The 18,232-nt window shown below is 42.2% G+C and overlaps 1 long non-coding RNA gene across 1 annotated transcript; it reads left to right on the forward strand.

The window, feature by feature from the left end:
• Nucleotides 1–1,062: 1,062 nt before the first annotated feature.
• On the forward strand, nt 1,063–12,307 carry LOC116041138. Its single transcript, XR_004102851.2, has 3 exons — nt 1,063–1,072; nt 1,972–1,973; nt 12,193–12,307. It is a non-coding gene; the product is annotated as an uncharacterized LOC116041138 (long non-coding RNA).
• Nucleotides 12,308–18,232: the final 5,925 nt, after the last annotated feature.

The raw sequence follows: 18,232 nt of genomic DNA on the forward strand, positions 1-18,232 counted from the left end.
TGTTCACAAACTGCTCCAAACAGCTCTATTGTAGTCCAGCCTTTACTTCCGTGACAAACGTGCGTCACTTTGTAACACACGTTATAATGCTCGCCTAGCAGCTAGCATGGCACGCCCTCATACTCTGCAACTGACAAGCTAGCAGTACTTACTGAGCATGTGCGACTCCCAACAAAGATGGAACAGAAGTGAGATGTCTCACTCTGTAGCTAAGACAGAGAGCTCAACACACAGGGTGAAAAGAGGAGCTGCAGCAATGTGCAGTACAACAAAAATGTGGTGTTTTCTGAAAATTAAATGACATAAACCTATTCTGGTACAACCTCTAAATACAATTATGAACCTGAAAATGAGCATAATATGAGCACTTTAACAATATGGATGAATAGCCCTGCTGTAAGCGTTGTACAGTCAGCTGTGAACATTCCCTTTTGCAAATTCTGGGTAAAGAGACAATACCCCTTCCACCACCAACTCTTGGTCACAAAACAACATTCTATATTGGGATATAAATGAATTGAATTGAAACATGAGTAATGTCTCATTAACATGAACAGGTGACACATGCACATTTCAAGAGATTACATCCCCAAACAAAAGACACAAATGAGGACTGAAGATGAATCATGCCCACATGTGTGTTGACTCAGAAGGAAAAACATACATATTTGAATAATAATAATACTGCCTGATAGCCTTACTACATTATATTCCATTATTTCTGATTTCCTTTACATAATTAAGAAATTTCGACCATAAACTGATGTTAAACCAGAATAAAGTAGCCACTTGTACAGACTCAGAGATGAAGAGAGGAAATGCCAGTGCGCTGGGATTTCCGGGATTGCAAGTCGTTGTAAGGGTCTCGAAAGGATTCAGTGGCGATTGGACGTTGAAATAAAAGGCAGGTGTCAGCTAACCAGTTGAGACGGTGAATTTGAAGTATCTAAGAAAACTGCTTTTAAAATTCGAGCAAGATGAAGAATGCTGTATCTGAAGGGGATTGTGTGGACGCAGACTGAAGAGCAGAAGTAGCAAGAAACTCTTTCAAGCTGACCACTGAGACAAGACGGTTGACCGAATTAAAGAGTGATGGGATGGAAGAAGCAATTGATAGCAAGTGAGAGATGAAGGCTCACCGTTGGTGAATGATGCATAGGGCGTTGTTGAGGTGAATCAGGAATGGAGCAGGGAGAGAATGGGTGAGACGGGGCACCACTTAGGGAGCATGGTAAGGTAGCATGCGGCAGTGAATTGCATTGTCAAGTGTGCCCCAGTATGTGTCCTCCTTAAACTGCTGAAGGCGGGCTGCGGCATCAGAGGCGAAGTGGATGGTATATAATGTAGGTGGAAGCCATTGCCTCCAAAATGGAGGGCCAGATTAATGAAAATGGCCATGTAATCATCCATTTCTTGCCAGCGAGTGGTGGAAGCATAAGCAAACTCTAGTGAGCTCTCTGGAAGTGGTGGGAAGTGCAGAAGTATAGGAGACAAAATATTTAAGAGAAAAAAGAGACAGCAGATGAAGACAATGAGGAATGGGAGATTAACTGTAGTTAGCAAGGTGATGTTGAAGGTTGCCTGCTGGGCTGGACTGGGTTGAGAGGGAAGACCAGAGTTAAGTATGGAAGGAACTTGCTGCTGCATGGGTTGTGGAGGAAGCTGGGTACTGGCACTGGCTGACGTGACCTGCAGGTACTGGTAAAGCAGGGAGGCGTAGGAACCTGTCATCCAGGAGCCCCGGCTAGAGCAAGCTGTTACAGTTAGTGGAAGTGGGCAGCAGGGGGCACTGGCATCCAGGTGCCAAAAGCCACAGCTAGAGCAAGATGCTGTGGTTGCTAGAAGTAGGTGGCAGGTGGAGTTGGCAACCCAGTGGCCTGTGGTTGCTAGAAGTAGGTGGCAGGTGGAGTTGGCAACCCAGTGGCCTGTTTCCTTTCAAATTGTTATGTGGTGTTGCAGTCAGTAAGTCAGTAGTGCCAGCGTGTATGCATGAGTGAAAGAATAGTGAGTGGAGTGTTGTGTGGTTAAAAGGAGAAGAAAAGTAATGGATGGGGAGCGTGGTGCGCAGGGAACTGCATTTGCCCTTTGTCTTTCTCAAATGGTGTGGTAGCCTGGTCCTACCAGACTCTCGTACATTTCATTTGTACAGAGAGTCTGGCCTCTCTCCATTGACAAGTGTTAACCAGCCACTCTGGATCTGCCATAACCAATCGCTAACTTTTGGTCGTGATGTCAGCTTAGCATCGCTAGCGTTCGCCTTAGCCAACTCCTTCACCACTAACGGAGCAAGCTGGAAAATCAAACTTTTCCTGAACCCCGTGGGGAGGAGGGCTACAATATCATGGCCACCAAAAAAACTCAGCAAAGATTGTTCTTGCTTGGGCTTTAACTTCTGGATATTCGGCAGCGTTGCCACAACGCACCGAATGGCTTCGCTCGCATCTTTCTCTACCGCCATTATGGAAATACAACTCAAACTAGCGCACAACCTCAGCGTCATCGTTCTCAGCCACTCCCTCTGTTCGCTGATTGGACCGGTAAAGATTTAGCCGGAGAAAACCCAAGAATATACCGCAAACCCAGACGGATTACTGAAGGAAAATTAAAATTGAGCGGAAGTACGTAGGAGGGCGGAGCCAGGCTACATGTGTGGTGCACATGGGCCTGCTATTGGGAACACCAGGTCCAGTTGTTGCCAATAAAAGTTGATAGCCCGATTACACCTACTGGCAACTGCAAAGCAAAGCACAAAGGGAAAGACAAGCAGCTAACCCAAAACAGCCAGAGATGGCGGGGTTGTCACAGAGGAACCATGCTTTGTGTACATACTTGCCGCACTCGACACTTCTTGCACACATAAGACCGCTTGGGGATATCAGGGCTCATCATACTAGATCATGTACCAGAGCCAGAAGACTCAGCTTGCCCATACTGTTCCTGGCTGCATGTGGAGTTTGTGGAAAATTGTAGTGCCTGGTAGTTTTGTATTTTAATTGAAATACTGTTATTGTCTATGGTCATTTCTTATTACTGCTCCTGTCACGATAGAGTATAACACACATATAAAACATAAAACACTGGATTTAATGTTATTTGCTCCATGTAGTCCACAGCTTAATATATGGAGAGCATAGATACCCACATATCATGTTATGTAACACAGAAGTCCAAACCCAGGTATACCGACACAACTTGAATTTCCTGGTACTACATTAGCTAACATGTTCACAACAACATCTTAATATGCTGATGTTTAGCAAGCACAGTGCTTACATCTTGTTTACATGTTCAACATCTTAGTTTAGCGACTTGGTTTGCTAATATTCGCTAATTTGCACTAACATAGACTATAGGTGAGGTGGTTGGGAATATGAGTAGTTTCGCAGGAATCTGGTCATAAAAATAATGGACAATATGAAATTTTGACCGGATGAAAAGTTAAGGGAACACCAACATTATTACAATTCATCCTGATGGGAATATTAATAGGCATGGTAATACATCCAATATTTGCAGAGACCTTTTAATCTGAAACAAAATATTTCAACCTGTTGGAGGCTCTAGAGGAAAAGTTAGGGGGTCACCAAAGTCAGCAGACTTTATCCTCTCGGGACCATCAATCTCTGTACCAAATTGGTAATTCTTCCAATAGTTGTTGACATATTTCAGTGTGGATCAAAGTGGTGGACAAGCTGTAGAACATTGTTATCCCTATCCATGGAATTAATTGCAGCTCTTGTATATATGTCTTGTTGGCTGCAAAATAACTGACCAAGTGTTGGTCAAATGTTGGCCTGATGGTGGTACTAAATCAAGGGTCATGGAATTAACAATGTCATTGGAAATTTGGCTGTCAGTTGTCCAGGTACCTTGATCGGAACCAAAGTATTAGACTGACCAAATGATTGACATCCCTGTACTTTGACCTGGGGCAAAACAAATTTCCAGTCCATACCCTACTCTTAATGAGACTTGGACTTCCAACTGCATTCACCAGACTGTAAGCCTGTGACAAGATCAACAGATTTGGCTTGATCATTGTCTATTTGTCCTAACAACTGGCCACATTTTGTCTATGCTCAGGCTCACAATGGCAAAAAATGTTTACTGTTCACTTAGCCTTTAGAATTCTGGAAAATTCTTGGAAGGAAGTGGTTAGGAAGAACCTAAAAAAAGTAATAATTCAAATGGGTGTATGTGTGTGTGATGTGTAGAAATGGGTGCACAGGCAATGAGGGAGGGGAGAAGTGCTGGGGCAAGAATTTAAATGAGAGAAGAGGGAGGAATAAAAGGGACGACTAGAAGGGAGATAGGGATCAGAGGGTGGCAAGGCAAGGCCCTGAGCAACCCAGGTAAGGAGATAACACCCTCATTTGAATGCACACACACACACCCACACACACACACACACACACACACACACACACACACACACACACACACAATGAATGGCTTTTGCCAACAAGAGTAGGAAACCGGCAGACACGAGTGTCTGCAGGAAACTGTCTAGGCAGAGTGCTTTAGACATACACCCACTGAAACATTCAATGAATACACACACACAAGCAAATATACACACACACAGATAAGAAACAAATAGCTCAACACATTAAAAAGTGGATTATTGTCTTTCTTTATGACAGTGAGAAGCCTAGCGTGGCTCTGTTCACAATTCAAAAAGACACCTACCATAACATCTAAAGCTTACTAATTAAAATGTATCTGATAGATTTGAATTGTTACTTACTGTCCCATTGCCAGACCTATCTCCGCACTGTGGAGTAAAGTCTGGCTACACCACAGATTCAGTCTAGGATAGGATTGAAACTGTGGGTTGTTTGCATTTTTGTAAACAAATCACAATATTCTTGGGCAGTGCTAAGCTCTAGACGCATTGACGGTGTCTCTGCTAAATAGTCTCAGGAAGGAACTTGTTTTGGTGGAACATTTGCACCCTGCAAGGAAAATGCATCATACAATATTAAATGAAGTTAACTGTTGACAAAATACAGTAATGTGAGCTATTTCTACATGTTACATTATGTGTCATTTAGCTGACACTTTTATCCAAAGCGACTTCCAATTAAGTGCTTTCAACCTTGAAGGTGCAAACTCCAGACAACAAGAAGTAAGTACAAGTACATTAGCTTTAAATAAGCAAAACTACAAAGAGCTATATAAGTGCAGCTTTAAGAATATGTATATATATATATATATATATATATATTTTTATTTTTATTTTTATTTTTTTTTTTTTATCCGAGGTGCAGTCGGAAGAGATGTGTTTTTAGCCTTTGGCGGAAGATGCGTAGGCTTTCGGCCGTCCTGATGTCAATAAGGAGCTCATTCCACCATTCAGGAGCCAGGACAGCAACAGTCAGGATTTTGTTGAGTGATTAGTTGTCTCTCGCTACGAGGGGGCAGCAAGCAGGTAGGCTGATGCAGAGCGTCAGAGTGGGCGGGTTGTGGTGTAGGGTTTGACCATGTCCTGGATGTAAGCTGGGGCTGATCTGTTCGTGGCCCTGTATGCAAGTACTAGTGTATTTAAAGTAGCCAGATACGTGGTTAAACCTTATTAGCTCTTACCAGTGTATCTACGTGTGTACTTCGTCCACAGCAATCCCACCAATCAGCTCCAAAACGTCCCAGTTAGAGAGGAAATGCTGTAAACATTCTTTGTAAACCTTTACAATCATTCCCCAAAAGATCCAAGCAGGTCTGCCAACATTTCTTCAAAACTTGCAATTTACAGCATTTAGCTCACAGGCTCGAAGGTTGCTGTTGTTTGCCGTAGCGAATGGAAGTGTAGAACGGCAACACACAGAACGGAAGGAGAGGAGGAGAGGCTTGATCTTGGAAATCCTACAGATACTTCCTTACAGAAACAGAAATATAAAAATGTTGTTGTTAGTGGTTTCAGATCGTGTTATGTGCTGGAACTATTTCTTGACAAACAACAGTGTATCCATCTGCCCTGTACTTCAGAGCAGTGTCTCCGGCTGTAACGTAGGTTGCCATATACTATTGCGGAGCACTGTTTTTGGTCTTGGTCACTCTTTAGACACAATGATATCAAACCTGGAAACCTCACTGTCACACATTTAAAAGGGTTGTAAATCTAGTTCTTCAAGTAAATTGTAGCACACCATAGTCAACGTTAATCAAATAAAACACCATTTCCTACCAACACAGTCTCACGGCAGTTCGTCAAATGTTCACGTAAACTATTGATTACACGGACACGTTTATCTTGTTTTTGTTCGTGATGGTCAGTTTTTTAAACTAATGTTTTAAGAGCGACTACGGTAGCGAGTAGTATGAAAGGCCGAAAATCCGCATAGGGAGGTTGGTTGGGGTGGTGGATGGGTCAAACAACACAGGACTTTCACCCAGGAGACCGGGGATCGTGTCCACGTGTCACGTTTCCTAAACCCCACCGTTGCTTTCTTCTTTTACTAAACCCAACCGTCCCGTTCTTCTTTTACTAAACCCAACCGTCCCATTGTTGTCCCACATCCCGTTATTGTTTTCCTAAACCCAACCCGGAATTTTTCCTTGGACCATCATGGAATTTTCAGCGATTCCGTGAAACTGCCACAGATTTCGAGTTAAGGGGCCGTGTTCATTTCATGGAATTCTGTGAGATCAGGTTGCAGCTTCTCTGCTGCAGCCCGACTGACAGAAAGAATTGTGCTGTGATAACGAAAGATGCTTCCCATTGAAATACATTAGTGTAAAAAACTTTCTATCACGAAAAAAAACTAAATAAACGTATCTGTGTACACAAATCAATCAATAGATTAACTTACTTGAACATTTCACGAACTGCTGTGAGACTGTGTTGTTCCTACACACAGATGTTTACATAGCCAAATCAAGTGTGAAATAAAAATAAATATGTGCATACAATTAGTAAATATATACTAGAAATGTGTAAACAGAGCTCTGTAACATGCAACATGCAATGAAATATAAAAATAGGTAAAGTTAAACATTTAGGCCGATATATCCAGATAAGTACAGATAACTTAAGATGAAAATAGAAAAGTGTGGACATTGCAGTTAAAACATATAATTACAATTAAGTGAGAAACTTCAAATTGGTTATGTTTGTTTAAGTATTGACATTCTGTTGAAAATATCACAGATTCATGCCCCCCAGGTATTGATCCTAATGGCACTTTACAAGTGAATGAATCTGAAAATGTTTTCTGCAGGGTAACATGAAGTACTAGTACTATTCCAGTTATAATCAACAATAGACCATACAAAGTGTTGAATCCCCTAAGTAATAAGAAGTTGACTGCAAACATAGTCAATTTAGCATCCAGTTCACGTCAGCCACAACCTGCCCCAAAGAACGAGACAGTGTCTGTAACTCGACTCGGATCAGTTAAATCACAGGTAACCAAAAGAGGGGCAATACTTAACAACCTAATTGGAATTACAACTACCACTGCAATGATAGAACAGGATAGGAAAATTAGATGCGGTCTACTAAATATCAGATCTCTGTCTTCTAAAGCAATACTAGTAAACGAATTGATATCCGATAATCAAATTGATCTATTCTGTCTTACTGAAACATGGCTGGGCCATGAAGAGTATGTCAGTCTAAATGAAGCCACTCCTCCCACTCATATTAATACTCAAATTTCTAGAGGCTCAGGCCAAGGAGGGGGAGTTGCAGCCATATTTGACTCAAACCTGTTAATTAATCCTAAACCTAAACTAAATTATAACTCTTTTGAAAATCTCGTTCTTAATCTTCAGCATCCAACATGGAAAAGAGTGCAGCCTATTATATTTGTTGTTGTCTACCGAGCACCAGGTCCATATTCTGAATTTTTAGCGGAATTCTCAGAGTTTTTATCATGTGTAGTCCTAAAATCAGACAAAGTACTTATTGTAGGTGATTTTAATATCCATGTGGACGTTGACAGCAATAGCCTTAGTACTGCTTTCAACTCACTACTGGATTCAATTGGTTTCAGTCAGAGTGTGCACGAGGCCACTGTTTTAACCACACCCTTGACCTTGTGCTGGCTAGACGTAATAGTATTCCCGCAAAATCCTTTATTATCAGACCACTTCTTAATAACTTTCGAATTCTTACTACCCGATTATACGAAATTAGATAAAAGCTTCTACGCTAGAAGCCTATCTGACAGTGCTATAGCTAAATTCAAGGAAGATATTCCAACAGCACTAAACTCATTACCGTGCCGTAATATAACAGAGGATCTTTATGTAAACTTTAGTCCCTCTCAAATTGATAATTTCGTAGACGGTGCTACGGCCTGCCTACGGACTGCTTTAGACTCTGTTGCTCCCCTTAAAAAGAAGACGATGAAGCAAAGGAAACTAGCACCTTGGTATAACTCCCAAACTCGTAAATTAAAGCAAATCTCGCGCAAACTTGAAAGTAAATGGTGTTCCACCAAACTGGAAGAATCTCGTTTAGACTGGCAAGACAGTCTGAAAACCTATAGGAAGACCCTAAGAATGGCCAGATCAGACTATTATTCATCACTAATAGAAGAAAATAAGAACAACCCAAGGTTTCTTTTCAGCACTGTAGCCAGGCTGACAGATAGCCACAGCTCTATTGAGCCATCTATTCCTATAGCTCTGAGTAGTGATGACTTCATGAGTTTCTTTAAAGATAAAATTATAACAATTAGAGATACTATTCATCACCTCTTGCCCCCAACCTCTAATGGGTCACCTTTAACTGACAGACTGCTAGAAAGAACGACTAGACCTGACATATACTTAGATTGCTTTTATCCTATAAACCCTCAACAATTAATGCTAAAGGTCTCTTCAGCAAAGCCATCTACCTGTCTCTTGGACCCCATCCCTACGAGGCTACTTAAAGAAGCGTTACCCGTGGTTAACACTTCATTGCTAGATATGATAAATATGTCTTTATTGACAGGTTATGTACCGCAGTCATTTAAAGTAGCTGTGATAAAACCTCTACTGAAAAAACCCACCCTCGATCCTGAGGTCTTAGCCAACTATAGACCTATATCTAACCTTCCCTTTCTCTCCAAGATCCTTGAGAAAGTAGTCGCTAATCAGTTATGTGATTTTCTACATAGCAATAGCTTATTTGAGGACTTTCAGTCAGGATTTAGAAAGCATCATAGCACAGAGACGGCACTGGTGAAACGACCTTCTAACTGCATCAGACAAAGGACTTGTCTCCGTACTTGTCTTATTAGATCTTAGTGCTGCATTCGATACTATTGACCATACCATCCTCTTACAGAGACTGGAACATTTAGTTGGCATTAAAGGAATCGCACTAAACTGGTTTAAGTCCTACTTCTCTGATCGATCGCAATTTGTTAATGTTAACAATAAACCCTCCAATTACGCTAAAATTAACCATGGCGTTCCTCAAGGCTCAGTGCTTGGACCAATTCTATTCTCCTTATATATGCTTCCTCTAGGCAATATTATTAGGAAACACTCAATTAACTTTCACTGTTATGCGGATGACACCCAATTATATCTGTCAATCAAGCCAGACGAAACCAGCCAGCTACCTAAACTTCAAGCTTGCATTAAAGATATAAAATCATGGATGGCCTACAATTTCCTGATGTTAAACTCAAACAAAACCGAAGTTATTGTGCTGGGCCCGAAACACCTACGAACCTCATTAGCCGAAGATATAATTACTCTGGATGGAATTGCCCTGGCCTCCAGTACCACTGTCAGAAATCTAGGAGTTATTTTTGATCAGGATCTATCCTTTAACGCCCATCTAAAACAAACCTCTAGAACAGCCATTTTTCACCTTCGTAACATTGCTAAAATTAGGAACATCCTATCTCAAAACGATGCAGAAAAATTAGTCCATGCATTCGTTACTTCCAGGCTGGACTACTGTAATTCCTTATTATCAGGATGCTCAAATAAGTCCCTTAGGACTCTCCAGCTGATCCAGAATGCTGCAGCGCGTGTTCTGACAAGAACTAAGAAAAGAGATCATATTTCTCCTGTATTAGCTTCTCTCCATTGGCTTCCTGTAAAATCCAGGATTGAATTTAAAATCCTTCTTCTGACCTATAAAGCTCTAAATGGTCAAGCTCCTTCATATCTTGAGGACCTCTTAGTACCTTATTGTCCCACTAGAGCACTACGCTCCCAGAATGCAGAGTTACTTGTGGTTCCTAGAGTCTCTAAAAGTAGAATGGGAGGCAGAGCCTTCAGCTATCAGGCTCCTCTCCTGTGGAACCAGCTCCCAATCTGGGTTCGGGGGGCACACACCGTCGCTACATTTAAGACTAAACTGAAAACTCTCCTCTTTGATAAAGCTTATAGTTAAGGAGTGAGGAGTTGCAGTGAACGCCTAGACCGGCGGGGCAGGGTGTATAGCTGCAGACACAGCACCCCTGCTTTTCTCTGCTTCTCTTTACAGTCATCAGATTTACCTATCGTATAATCAATAATATAGTGCCTCTCCTAGTTATGCTGTTATAATTCTAGACTGCCGAGGAAGTTCCTTCTTATGACACGCTCTTTTCTTTTGTTTCCTTTTATGCACATCCTGTCTCAGAAGTGCTTGTTACTCACCTAGCTCTGGGGAGTTTACTCCCCGGAGTCCTTATGTTTCTTCTTCGCCCAGAACATCGCCTCGGATTAGGGCGACACCAAGACCTGGGTCTTGGGTGCAGCTGTGGCTATGGACCTGCTACACCCTGCTATGCTCTGCGATTCCCTGCAATGCCCAGCTACGTCCTGCTGCGTCCACCGTGTCCACCCATGCTCTGCTGTGCCACGTTACATCCTGTACCGTCATAACCCCAACCGTCAGACACCGCCCACCAAGAGTCTGGGTCTGCCGAGGTTTCTTCCTAAAAGGGAGTTTTTCCTCGCCACTGTCGCAATAGCCACTGCTAATGCTTGCTCTTGGGGGAACTATTGGAATTGTTGGGGCTTTATAGAGTGTGGTCTAGACCTACTCTATCTGTAAAGTGTCTCGAGATAACTCTTGTTATGATTTGATACTATAAATAAAATTGAATTGAATTGAATTTAAAATTGGTGGATTGTAATTTGTTATGTGCAATACAGTCCACACTTTATTGATTTTATTATTTTATTTTGTCTCTTATCTTTTTTATCATTTATTCAGTTCTTATTTCAAACATTTATCTTGTGTATACTGGATCTCGCACTTTCCCATATGCCTTTTCATTGTGCTCCCTCTGTCATTGATGACTGGCAGTATGAATGTGTATATATATGTTTCGGTGGACTGTAGAAACTGAATTGCCCTTCGGGGATAAATAAAGCTATCTATATATGTATCCCTCTCTCAAAAACACACACACAACCAAACACACTGCCACACACATGTCTTAAATGAGAAACTAACTAATTAGGGAACCTGCAGGCCAAGATATGACACCATGAACCATATGGACCAAGACTGAGGGTGAGAGAGCAGAGGACAGAATAGGACAGAGGCAGAGAGAGAGGGAGAGAGAGGGGGAGATAGAGAGAGAGAGAGAAAGAGAGAGAGAGAGAGGCTAAAATAAGGCTTTCATCAAAAATATACAGCTGTCCTGCAAAGAAATATATTTTGCGATAATGAATCGAAATACTAATTTATGTAAATGAAATCCTACTGTGCATACTGTATATAAATCATGCTCACAATTGCATAAAATATACATGTAGGTTAATATATAGTGCCCCTTTGCAGTGGTAGGGACTGGAGGTGGTTTGAGCAGAAACACTTGAATGGATTATTACAGTGGTGAAAGTCAAAGAATTGCATTCAAGATTCAACTTACATGTTAGAACATGTTAGCAACAGGAATGAGCAGATATAGAAAGTGGATAATGGATGGAGACTATATACACAAAGTTCAACGTACAGCTGAGGCTGATGGGAATGTCACTACTTTTGCAGGTATTTGATCATTAACCTCTGGCGACGTGGGAGGAGAGAGACTCTTTTCATGGGACTGTTCAAGGACTGTGTACCGCAGACCCGTGGTCTCTGCCGACAAGGACTGGGACTAGTACTGAGGTAACCTGAATGACAACTGCGGCCACATTCATCGTGCACTGCCAACTTTTTCAACGCTCCATTGTTCTGACCTCTCAATAACCCGAAAGATTCCCTTTGGTCCTACAGTCCACTAATCCGACATCCCACTGGTGGAGAAATTACAAATCCCACTAAGGCCATGCCAAGACCCGCCCTACGAAGTAGCTCGATGGGTTGGGGTTAGGAATTTGACCTCAAGTGGTTAAGGTTAGGATAGCCGATTGGTCAGGGGTTAGGGGTAGGGGTTAGGGTTAGGGGATAGGACCTGTACAAATGGGGTTACGTTACCTTGCGTAAGCATGGACGCCTGGCCAATAAATGCTATTGAAGGGCGGGTCTTGGCGCGGCCAGAGTGTGATTCGTAATATTGCTGGTGGACTGACAATGGAGCGTCGGAGAAATGACATGGCACCCATTCATCGGCCGACTTTTTCTGTGGCCCACAAACAGGCCTGTGTTGGAGGGTTACATTTAAAGTGCTCATATTATGCTCATTTTCAGGTTCATAATTGCTGCAATTGCAACTGCAGCTCCTATTTTTCAGTTTATATTTTAACTTGAAATCTAAAGTTTTTCCAAACAATAACTCTGTTTCCCTTGCTACGCCTGAGGGTTTGAACTAATACCTGGAACAATCATTCCCATCCCATAAGATTCTTATGCAATGCAAACGTTATTCCCTGCTCCAGGAAATAGGAAGGACCTTAGATACGACTTGCCATCCTTAGCAACGGGATATATTTATAGTCCGCTCAGCTCGTAGAACCCTTCAGCTCAGCTACAAGCCAGAAAGCTAAGGCTATGCTAGCAAGATTCAAAGTCAATAACATTGTGTACAGTTGGCAATCAGTAAAAATAATTTGACAGTATGTTTGACATCAAGACAAGCTATCCAGCCATGTCATTGTCCCCCAAAACAATATAACGACTTTTCCAAACAATTTTATCAGCAATGTGTAACGTTACTGTCGGCCGCAGCCTGAAGTAGCGACCTGAACAGTGAACGGGATGTGAGAAAACGTTATTCGCTGTGAAACAAAGTCAGTTCAGAGGGGCAGTATAACTTACTTATTGCAGTTTGTGTGTTAGCGCCATCCTGTGGTGTTCAGAGGACGAGGCACTAAAGCCTGGAAAAAACAGATTCACATTTCCTTTTTGTTTTAATGTAGTGCATTCATTTAGAACAGTAAACAGTCAGTTTCACCGGAACTCCTTTAGTAGGTGTCCTACAACACTTTTTTTATGGACATCCTGCAGCCAATCAGAATCGAGTATTCACCCAGACCATGGCATAAATCAGGACAAACAACTATACCTGCATTATTTTTATTTTAAAGTGCCCATATTATGAAAAAATCACTTTTTCTGGGATTTGGGATGTTCTGTTGTGTCTCTGGTGCTTCCACACACATACAAACTTTGAAAAAAAACCACCCATGCTGTTTAGAGTGAGATACGGTTTCTGAACGTGTCCTGCCTTCAGTCTCTGGGTGAGCTGTTCAAAATCGGCACGGCTTGTGACGTCACAAGCCGACGACGAGCAGGCTAACCGCAACCATTAGCTCGTAGCGTTAGCATGCTAACGCTATGGCTAACGCTAGCATGCTAACGCTAGCATGCTACCTCGTTCTCAATAGCAAAGCACTGCTACAACACACACAAGTTCACCATAATCTACAAAAGAACTACTTACATGTGCGCCCTCATTTAGAAGTCTCCCAGCTAATCCTGCCTTGTAACTGACCGAAGTTGTAGAAACAGCCTTTCTTTTACTGTCTATGGAGCTAGCTAGTTGACATGATCTACATCTGAGCTACTGGGCATGTGCAGTGCAATCAAAGATAGTACAGAAGAAGAAGAAGAAGAAGAAAAGAGGTCTCACTCTGTAGCTAAAACAGAGACCAGCTGAAAAGAGGATCTGCAGCAGTGAGAGAGAGCACTGCAGTACAACACAAATATGGTGTTTTTTGAAAATTAAACCATGTAAACCTATTCTGGTACAACCTTAAAATACAATTATGAACCTGAAAATGAGCATAATATGGCTGCTTTAAGGATACTCTTTATGACGTGTACATGCCACAAGTGGTTTTCCATATGGCAACTGCACACTTACTGTTATGGGTCACCTTTATGACACATTGGAGTTTTATCCATATTTCCGTAAACACCTGTCACCTGCAATTCTTCGTCTGACCTCTTCAGTGTACCCTATTCTTGTTGTACCATTCCCCTGTTGCAATATTTAGAACTAATGTGCCAACAAAAGGCCAAGAATGATCTCCGAAGTTTGGTGTGAGGTATGTGAACATTGCAGCCTCTAGGGGTCGCTAGCCAGGACTTTTTTGTGTTATTTATTTTGTAAGCAGTTGGGCGGAATGGCACTGCATCAATATCTAACCAACCAAAATAACGACGAAATGAATGGCAGACTGACTGATTTTGTTTTTAATAAGAAATTTAGAAATTTGATCTTCTTTCCAGTTTTGTAACTTTGTACTGAGAGAGGAGTGCAGCAGACAACATGTTTACAGTTGGACTTCATAATAATATTTCTTTCTATTTTCCCAATCTCCTCTCCAACTTCTCAACTAACTCAAGTGTTTTTAAGCACCATTCCCCCCCACCACCAACTTCCCCTCTCAGGCTCCGTCTCTCCTCTCGATTCTTTTGTGCAGCCCTTCTTCCTCGCCTCTCTATCTCTCTCTGAGCTGTTACTGTGGGCCCCAGTGAGATTCAGGTCAGAGACGGGGAGGCGAAGAGAATTTGATTTCAGCCCCCCCCCTGCTGTCCAGACATGTAGTGGGTGACAGATTTAAAGAGAGGAAAGTGATGTGGGGAGGAGGAGGGATGGCAACAATGAAAAAAAAAAAAAAAAAAAAAAACTCATCACTTCACCACCAGCCCCCACCTCTTATCCTCACTGTCATTTTGGATCTGGTTCAGACACAAACATGGGAGATGGAAATGACGCCAGTTGAGGAGTCATAAATAGATAGTGTATATTAATGGAAAATAAAGTAAGTTGAGGAATCATCAATAAATGAATAGTAATACACGTAAAAAAAAAAGAGAATCCATATGTGCCAATGCAGTGTGTGGTATCTCAGCTAGTGTGTCTTCCAGAGGAAAAATAACACCTGCACACTCAAAGTATGGGCTAATGGACAACATGTGCAGTTTGAGAAAAAGGAAGACACCCACATATAACAAGAATGCAACATCAACATTTTGTCAAATACAGTTGGATTTCAGAGGACTTAAAAAATGCAAATGCATTAAACAACACTCTATCACCTCTTGCCTGACTGTCGATATTTTAACATTTTGCTATATTATATCCAATTAAGGTTAGTCTCGCGTTGCCAGACAGCATTCCGGGATGGGAGAAAAACGTGCTCTGGTTTATTGGCATTTCTTTAAACCAATCACAATCGTCATGGGCTGCACTAAGTGCCAGACGGAGCCATGGTGCCTCTGCAAAATAGTCTCAGGAAGGAACTTGTTTTGGTGGAACATGTGTATGTTCAAATGTTGTTTTAGTCGTGCAACAGAAAACTCAGATTGGACAGATAGTCTAGCTAGCTGTCTGGATTTACCCTGCAGAGATCTGAGGAGCAGTTAACCATAGTCCTCATAAATCCACCGGAGTTTAGAACGCCAACACAGAGAAAGAGGAAGGTAACGGACATGCGGCCAAAAAGAGTGACATCCGGCGGAATGTCCGCCGGCACATGAACAATCCTGGAAGTGGAACGTCGTGGATATCGACTACAGTACAGTAGAGGGACTGGGAAATAAACAGAATCCTAAACTAGATATCCTGACTTTTAGTCATTAGTATGTACCAAGCTCCAGAAATGCTGGATCCTGCATTTCGAATAATTCAACTTAACACCATACCATTATTACGTTTTCAACTAACTGCCACCTTTATGGAGTTGAGTTAACTCCTTGTTTGTAGGTTACGATGAAATGAAAAATCACTTGACTGAACACCCCTTCACTCACTCCCCCCCTTACAAACGTGTAGAAAACCTACAGTGGCCTTCAGGTAGCGTAAAAACATAAAAAGGCCCTCTCTAGAGCCAAACCACAGTGTTTGGTTCCCTTCTACTCTAGAAACATGGCGGTGCAACATGGTGGCCTCCCTATGTAGATATGAAGGGCTCAATCTTTCTTTAACCCGTACACAGAAATTAAACTAGAGACCATCTTGAGATGGGATCACACCAGCGCAACGCCAAAAATCTGTCAGCAGACAGACAAACACCTGACAAAGCACTCAAACTGTGGTATTCCCACTACAGTAGGTGTCTCCAGGACCACATTTTGCCATGACGACACACACACACACACACACACACAGGCTCGCAAAGGTGACAGCAATACAAGTGTTGCTGTTGTACTTGATAAAAATATGTGGTTTATGATATTCCACGTGGAATATGATGTTGATATCCATAGTACAGTCAGGACCACTTTGTCAAAATAGATTCATTCAGCTGCAATTTGTATTTGGCGGTATGGCTCTGTTCTGGGGCCTCCCCACACTTCCACGTGCATACGTGGAAATTATGAGGCAGAGAGAGCACACCTCCCTGCCCTTCCATGTGCATGTACGGAAAGCCTTAAGCGGGGAGAGCAGCAGTGCAGGATCCCCATAGGGTACAGAACAGAGCAGCATCAATGACAGAGACACGACATTGATTAAGTCAGACAACATGAATTTAAAAGGAGGAGCTGGGGTGGAGGTGGGTTGCAAGCGCTAGCAGAGATGCAGCAAGGTAGGCTGGGAAAATCAGTTTAAATAGAGCACGCTATTTGGAAATCCAATCAAAAAAGGGGAATCAGCTGAGCCATCAGCTGGTGTGCTGGCTTAGGAACTGTCAGCTATGAGCTGAGATAATAGCCGAGCTTGACTCCGTGACCTGCCAGAACTTACGCTATGCTTTATTTTTTCATTCAAGTTGTCCATCGAAACATCTCACTCTCAAAGCGAAATTAACACGTTTTATTTTTCCCTCATGGACACAGACTTTGGACTGCCTGCTGCCGAGGCACATACAGTAAGTAGGTCAACATCTATACTAGAGCTGCACAATGTAAGGAAAATATGCGATACGCGATGCCGTTAAATATCGCGATAATGATACTACTAACGATAAATAAACAGATATTAAAGTGTACTCATTTCCGCATTTCTGCTGCTTTCAGTATTCCGCTAAAATAGAACAAATTGATTGTTGAATTTTAAGCAAATGAAAGGAAATCATTTCCAACATTCTTTTATTGAAGAAATAGAACATTCAATTGAATATAAAAAGGCACCACTTAAAAAAAGAATGACAGTTACATGTTAATGTGCATTTTTCTACTGATATTTTCTTTCAACTAACACAAAAAATCTCAGAGTGTCTATTACGATATGTCGCAGCCTTTTGCGATGTGTTGTTAATGAGCAAGTTGATATTGCAATGACGATAAAAAAAACGATATATTGTGCAGCCCTAAACCATCCTTCCAGGACACACACACACACACACACACACACACACACACACACACACACGCTTAGGACACATTTATCAGCTCCCTTTTACTGTTTTCAGCTATCTGTCAGCTTGCTTCTTCAACCAGTAACAAATAGGTGTTGAAGGTTGCACATATACCTCACAACAAACAGACAGGTCCAGCTTGTGACCTAACTCCTCACATCAAAGCAAACAAAACTCACTTAAATCCAGGCTTGTCTGGCTCATCTCACCTTCAGCAAAACACATCTATTACCATCTCTCGCGGCTGATATCCCTCGTCTAACTAGCCTGAGAGGCGGAGGTTAAGCACGTGCCATCATCGCCACCCGTCCTCACCTGTTAACAGCTGACCCCGCGGGGCAGGTGCCATCAGCTGGTCCCATCTCACAGGTCATCACTCCAAGCCCACCCCCCAACCCCCTCCCCTCCGCCGACTAATCCAGCTCAAATGCTGAGGACAGCACGGTATGAGGAAAAGAAGGGTGAGAGTAAGGGATGTGGTTGATGGTGTGGGTGGAAAGGTTGGCGAGTCGGAGAGGAGAAAGAGAGAAAGAGGGAGAGAGAACCGTGATGGCGATGGTGGATAAGACTCAATTTGAAAAACTGTGTAGTGGGAAAT

Source organism: Sander lucioperca, chromosome 5 (assembly GCF_008315115.2).
Source record: "Sander lucioperca isolate FBNREF2018 chromosome 5, SLUC_FBN_1.2, whole genome shotgun sequence".
NCBI classification, from domain to species: Eukaryota; Metazoa; Chordata; class Actinopteri; order Perciformes; family Percidae; genus Sander; species Sander lucioperca.